Source organism: Apteryx rowi, unplaced genomic scaffold (genome assembly GCF_003343035.1).
Source record: "Apteryx rowi isolate R43461 unplaced genomic scaffold, aptRow1 scaffold_236, whole genome shotgun sequence".
Lineage (NCBI taxonomy): Eukaryota > Metazoa > Chordata > Aves > Apterygiformes > Apterygidae > Apteryx > Apteryx rowi.
Window position 1 is genome coordinate 394,477 of NW_020448708.1, and position 6,839 is coordinate 401,315.

Consider the following 6,839-nt stretch of genomic DNA (forward strand, 5'->3'; position numbering starts at 1 on the left):
TGGGTTTCCCTTCCCTTTCTGCATCCGCTGGGACAAGGAGCCATGGGGGGACGAAGTTCTCCCAGCTCTGAAGCCAAAGGTAGGCTGCTGCCCGGCTGCCCGACCTCCGTAATGACTTCTGAGGTGGTGTCCTCGGCGACGTCGGCACGTGGGAAACCTCGAATCAATCTTTGCGTTAGATTAACCGTCCCGCTGACGTTCACGACTCCCTTACTGCCACCAGCCCCTTTTATTGCCTCTCGCAGCTGTCTCCAAACTGGGAGTCGGGAAACTTCYCCCAAAAGCATTGCCCCCAACCACAACTGCAGCGAGTAAGCGCGTGCATGAGTGGAGCGGGAGTTAGGGCAAGCTGAACTTTGCAAATGTTTTTTCTATAAGTAGCTCACATTTGCTGTGATCTATGGCGTGAGTCAGGAACTGAGACTTATTGCAACCCTGTTCCCTCTATTGGATAATTAATGCTGATTCATAGCTGTTTCTACCTACGAATGTGTGTTTCGTTTTTCTCTGCAGGGTCCATGGTTCTTTGGTATGTTGTTATTCCCTGAAAGGTAATTGCAGTTGATATTCTCTCGGGGAAGGCTCATTAGCCAAGGGCAGGGTGGCGTTGCCAATCTCAGACTCTTTCAACAATTCAATGCAAATATTTGCCCGAGAGGTTTAGTACAGTACTCCCGGCTCCCAAAACAGCCCATGGATACAGCATTTCCCCAAGAAGCTTGAGGTCTAAAAAAGAAGTGTACAGAAGTGTGTATATATATATATATATATATATATATATTCTTTTTTTCTACCCAACCAGGAAACATTCCAGTTTAAGGGTTTTTAGTTTAACCCCTCACTGCAAGTGGTCAAAGCTACACAAGAAGATTAGGTATGTTACACGGGACTCCAGGACTTCCCCTCCCCATCTATTAACAAAAGATACTTAGCACACAGCTATAGATGAGACAACAGAAAAGACATCACATTTCAAATTCCTCTGTATGTGCTCTTTTACACTCTCTTAACATTTACAAAATGCATGTCGAAAACACTTCTCAAACTGCCCACCATTACAGACCTACACTTGACTTCTTTCTCACACATGCCTGCTGTCATCTCTTTGTCTCCTTTCATCTCTCCTGCTAAATTAATTACCTTACAAACACAAGGCAATGAAACACAGGTATAAGGTAAGTTAGGGAATATGTATTAATTAATGCATATTATTTTATGAAGATGAACCCTCCACAATTGCTCTAATTTTATTTTTTCCTCTAATCTTAATTTTTCCTCTGTTGTTCATCATTTCAAAAATCTGATTTTTCCATTTGAATCTTGGCAGGCTGAGCAGGATGATTCAAAATAACACTGCAGAGGATAGGAGGGACCCACAGGAGAAAATGGTCCCCAAGGGTTGGATGAAGAGGAAGCAGAGGGGTGGCACATAGGCTCAGCAAGTTCTAGGATGTCACTGTGTTCTCCATGTTAGACTAAAAGTATCTAGGTATCTATATACATTGTGAGTTAAATGGTATATTCTCCCTGGCAGTGGTGTTAAAGGGCTGAGACTGCCCTTAATTCCAAACAACAAATTCTATATCTGAAGTGTTTGTCTAACCATCTGATCGCATTAACACACTTCCACTCACCAAATTTGTTCCCAGCACAGTTAGCCAGTAAATGCAAAGGGCAAAACTCATCTGTGCTGTATCACCACCGTCTTTAACGTTATTACATTGGAATGGAAATTGACTTAGAGCATGTTTCTGCACAGCAAAAATAGGTCCAAAAGAATAGGCACTGAGATATTACCATTTTTGACCGTCCCTCATAAGAAGGCCTGCCAATCAGTCTGTAGGCTTCGCCTATTGGGGGGAACAAATATTGAAAGGAAGTTGCGTGCAAAGCTGTGAGTCTCTGTAGACAACCCATTTTCCATGTTGATGGGCTTCAATATTCTCAGGCCCAAACGTGTGTCAAAGTCCCACTGATTCAAAGAGACGTTTAGGGGGATGAGGAGCATGGAACAGGTTCCTTCCAGATGTCTCTGCAGGATGCCGAGTCTCCCTGTGCAGAGTACTGAGCTTTCAGTTCCTACTAATAGCAAGCGTGGAAACTCACCATCCTTGCGGGAAGTCTCAGCACCAGAAGAGATCAGTTCTTTAATTCATGCTTTGATGATTCAAAGCCATGGTTTTTGTTTGACATTTTTTGAGCATTTCTCATGTTATAATTCTACTTTCTGCTTTTCAAAGTATTTTCCAGATCTATAGAAATGAACAGGCTTTTCTGTGATGAAACACAATCAAGCAATAATGTACTAATATATTTTGTCTAAAAAGTACATGCTAAATTAAAAAAATTTCCTCTTACTACTTCATATGCGATTAAAAAACATCCCAAATAGTTCTATTGATCAGAAAGCTATAACAGAAGCTTCTCTTTGAAGTAGATAAATATAAACATCATAAAAAAAATAGAAGTGTTTGTCCTGTACTCTTACCTTAAGGCCATATTATACATATACAATAAGACATATCTAGGCATGTGTCATACTGGATAATACTATTTCTTGGGTGTTTGAGGGCACACAGCTTTACCTTGGACTTCACAACAGCTGAGACATGCCATTTAACACCAAGATCCTAGCATTACTGAAAAAAAACCCTACAAAGCTGTTTATACTTAATAACCTATATATGATTTTTTTTAATTGCTTCAACTTAAATACCCAAGTCATTTTATTTCTATTATTCATGTGCAAAGTTAAAAAGAAACAGTTGAAATATTTTTCTCTTTTATGGAGAGATGATAAAAACTATTAATCTGAAATAAACTCTTGGATGAATGCAGACCCATTTTCTGGGCTCAGATCTCCTATTCCCAGTTGGGAACCCCACATTAGATCAGGGCACTACAATCAGTCCTTAGTGGGAAAGTGTTTTTTACTTGGAAATATTCACCAAGAATAGCTTAGGCAAATAGTTTTCAGCTTAAGAGTCTTTCACAGTATGTTCATTTGGGCTTATCATTTCATTATTCTTGATGTGTCACTAGTCACCTATCACACTAGCTCTATTCCCCAATAGGTTGGTTGAAATTATTCAAACAGGAGACTAAATGAATAATAAAAGTGCATAACAAATATTTCTGTCTGTGTACTGTTTTTGTTTTTTACAGTTACTCATATCAAGCCTGATTCTGCCTCCATTTCATTTGATAAGAGCAGGGTTTGGTCCGTAAAGAAAATCTCTTCACCTAATACTTGTTCAAAACAAAATCTTGTTTGCTTTAAAGTTCGCTTATATGGTCACAAACATGATCAAAACAAAAGCCATATGAAACCTGGGCAGCTGCTCAGTAAATAGAGTTTGCAGTGTGAACCCAGCAACATAAACGATTTTGCCACTGTGGGTTCATTTCAGTTTTTAAACATTATTGAAGATAATCAATTGCCTTTCTTCCCCTCCCCCTATTTAACTTCAGATCACTTCCTCTTACAAACGGCTTTTGGTATTGAAGCAAGATCATACTGTCTGATGCAAAAGCAAGTTTCTTTGTTCTGTTGTTTCCAGACTTCATCCATTGAAGAAGGTCCTGTCTGCAGCCAATATGTTCACGGTAACTGTTTGTTCCAGAAATAAACATCCAGCAAGAATCTTAGTATTTGAGAGAGGCATTGCTTTGATTATATAATCCACCATAAATGGAAAAACAGATATAAAGATCTTGGTCCTGCTTTCCTTGGGCACCTAATATTTCATCTGACATTTTTTACACCAATGAATGTGCAAAGAGTGGAATTTTGGACTCTTGGTGCTGCAAGTATTATACTTCTAGATGGATTATTTTGTTTTCTGGGAAAGGCTTCATTTTTATATCAGTATTCTTCAAGTTGAGGAGCTGTTCTATTGGATTGCATAGCTACAAAATACAAGCCAAATGAAGTACTTTTAAAATTTGATAATAAAGGACTGTGTTATCAGTGAATACTAGTAAGTCAGAGTAACAAATTCTTAATTTTTATCTAGATCTGAAGATGTGAACTGTCCTAAAGTTTAAAAATACCAGAATGAAAGGGCTTAGTCTTGATATTTTGTTCTGAACAAAATACTAAATAAAAATATTGCCTTTCCAAGGAAACATATATGTTAAATGATTTTGATATGAAACCAGAGGCAGAGAGAAGAGAGTCGGAAAGAGTTCATACACCTCATTCTCTTCTCTTGACTAAATCAGGACAAACTCCATTGAAGTTAATGGAGTTACAGTGACATAAAACTCAAGTGAGGTGAGAATTGGACCACTTGTGTTTAAATAGATGCTATTACTTTAAAAACAGAGTTTACTTCACTAAACAATCTGCAAATAAACACAAAACAAAGGGCAAATGTAGAGACATATTACAAGTAAGCGTGCATGCAAAAAAGGTAAGTGCAAATTAGATTTGAATATTCATGAGTCACAAATCATTGACAGTTTGAAATAATGCAAAACAGCTTTATAAATGAGGTTAAGGCAAGGGACATCAAAGAAAGGCATTGCTAAATCAATAGCAATTTGATTGTGCATATACTTGTAAATTGTGGTTACAGTTTTTGTGACATGGGAGAAAAATACCGTGCATGTAGTGAAGAAGGGACACATAAATATTCTTTTTGAATGTATTACATTTCTGCAATTCAGCATGTACTTGGAGACTTGCCATGTATAAAGTGACCAGACATCTTTTTTTTTTTTTTTCTTCTGAAGAGAGTTACAGTTTCCTTTGCCTATTCTCTCTCTTGTATGGTTTTGCTTAGTATGCAAAAAAAAAAAAAAAAAAAAAAAAGTTTTCAATAATACCTGCAAAGCAACATAGTAAACAAAGTAAAATAAAATAATTACTTACTTCACACGACTTCAGTAGAAGGATCACCTGCTAATTAAAGTACTGTCATAAAATCATAGCCAGTGGAGGTTATCTGCTTGTTTCAGGGAATTTTGTTCTCAGAAGTAGGAGTCAGATGAGTTGCAAGTCTCAGAGCAAATTGCTGGAGTACAAGGATTTAAAAAAATGATAGCTTGAAAGATGGCCAACCTAACCATTGAAATCAGAGCTTTCTCATTGCATCTGGCTGTAAGCATCAATAAAGTATTGGATCCTCTATCTCATTGTAAGCTCCGTGGATATTTGAAAGGGAATAGTTTAAAATGTTGATGAGTACATAGAACCAAAAGGCAAAACTGTCAAGAGTAAGATACTCATTAAAAATTACTCCAGTGTGTTTGTTTTCCTAAATATTTATATTTTGATTACTTAACACATACACTGATATATTAACTGGTTCCCTTTCTTCAATGTCCTTTGCCTCCAGTGTGATCTCTTCACTCTTTGGCATGACAGATGAAGCTTCAGTGGGTCAAGTGAAGCTAAATATATATATTTAGCAATACTGATAGCAAAACCAAGCAGGGACATCAATTTGGGAATGGTCTAGGGTACTCTGGTTCTTTAAGAAGCAGAAGCACATGACTTCTTGCAGTGCTGTGTTTAAAAGTATCCACTCACATGAATGAAGCTGGCAATTAACTCATGTCAAAACATTGTAGAAGGAGAAACCCAGATGTCGAATAACTTTGGGAAGGGATAACCTCATGTCCTTCTCAACCCCCTAGATGAGTTTGTCAGAAGCTGATGTGTCTCTCATGCCATCACAATATCAAAAGATACCTGTATGTGCCATGTTTAAATTCAGAGTGGTTTCTGCAATAAGTCCTTTAAATCTGTGTATTCCTCAGCATGAATAAACAGTAGATAAGTTAAAAAGAGCCACTTAGGAAGTAAAAGGCCAGATTACCATTTTAGGGACATTCCTTCTGACCTTCTCTGGGGAGAGAAATGAATCTCTCTTCAGAGTGAGCAAAAGCAAGTGTTATCTAGTGGGTATAACAAAGAGCTTGAAATCAACAGTTTCAGATTTCCTTCTGGCTCTTTCACTGACTGGCCAGGTTTATCAGAGATGAATTATATGCCTCCATATCTATGAAATGAAGCTCATAATGCATAGCTTTGTGATTCTGTGAAATGGAATTCATAAGACAACCTGAGAGCATCTGATGCAGAGGTACCAGTGTATGCCCAGCATTATTAACTTTATAATTCCTGCTCGACAGTGTCTCTAGACTCAGATGTCTGCCATATCTCTAGATTACATAATCCTGCAATTTTTGTTTGTCTGTTCATAACCTATTGCACCTTCATTAAAGCACACAATCTCCGTTACTTGAAATGAGAAAGTTACTGTCTCTTTATGTTAGAAATTGCTGTCAAACCTGCAATTGTTTGCCTAAAAGTAAAGGAAATAAATACCAAATCTTTTCTATGCTTTTTAGACTTACTTTGCACCCATCACCATGGTATCTGAATGCTGCTCAAAAGAAATGTGTTTCTCCTTCTGGATGCGCTCAGCTCAGACTAGCTGTTGCATTACTTGTGAAAATAGGTCACTGGTGTTACAGGCCAATCTTCAGTTCAGCAGAAGAATACCAAGAGCTTTCTTTTTATTTGAATGGGGAAAAAAATCAGGAATGTTTCCCTATCCTTTCTATTTTGCATCAGATCACAATTTCAAAAGATTGGAGCATGAATCTCCACAGTTCCCAGAAATCTGGTGAGTTTTATTAGGATTTTTTTTTCTAACTTCTACCCAGATTTCTTTTTCTTATCTGTTCTTTCTGGAATTTTCCCTGTGTCTCCAACAAACTGTCCCCCTGGCCATTTGTAAGCCCTTCTTTGTAGTCTGCTGACACTGACTTTTGACCTGTGACTGGGGATGTAAACTCATACAACATGTTACGTGCGACCTGAAGCA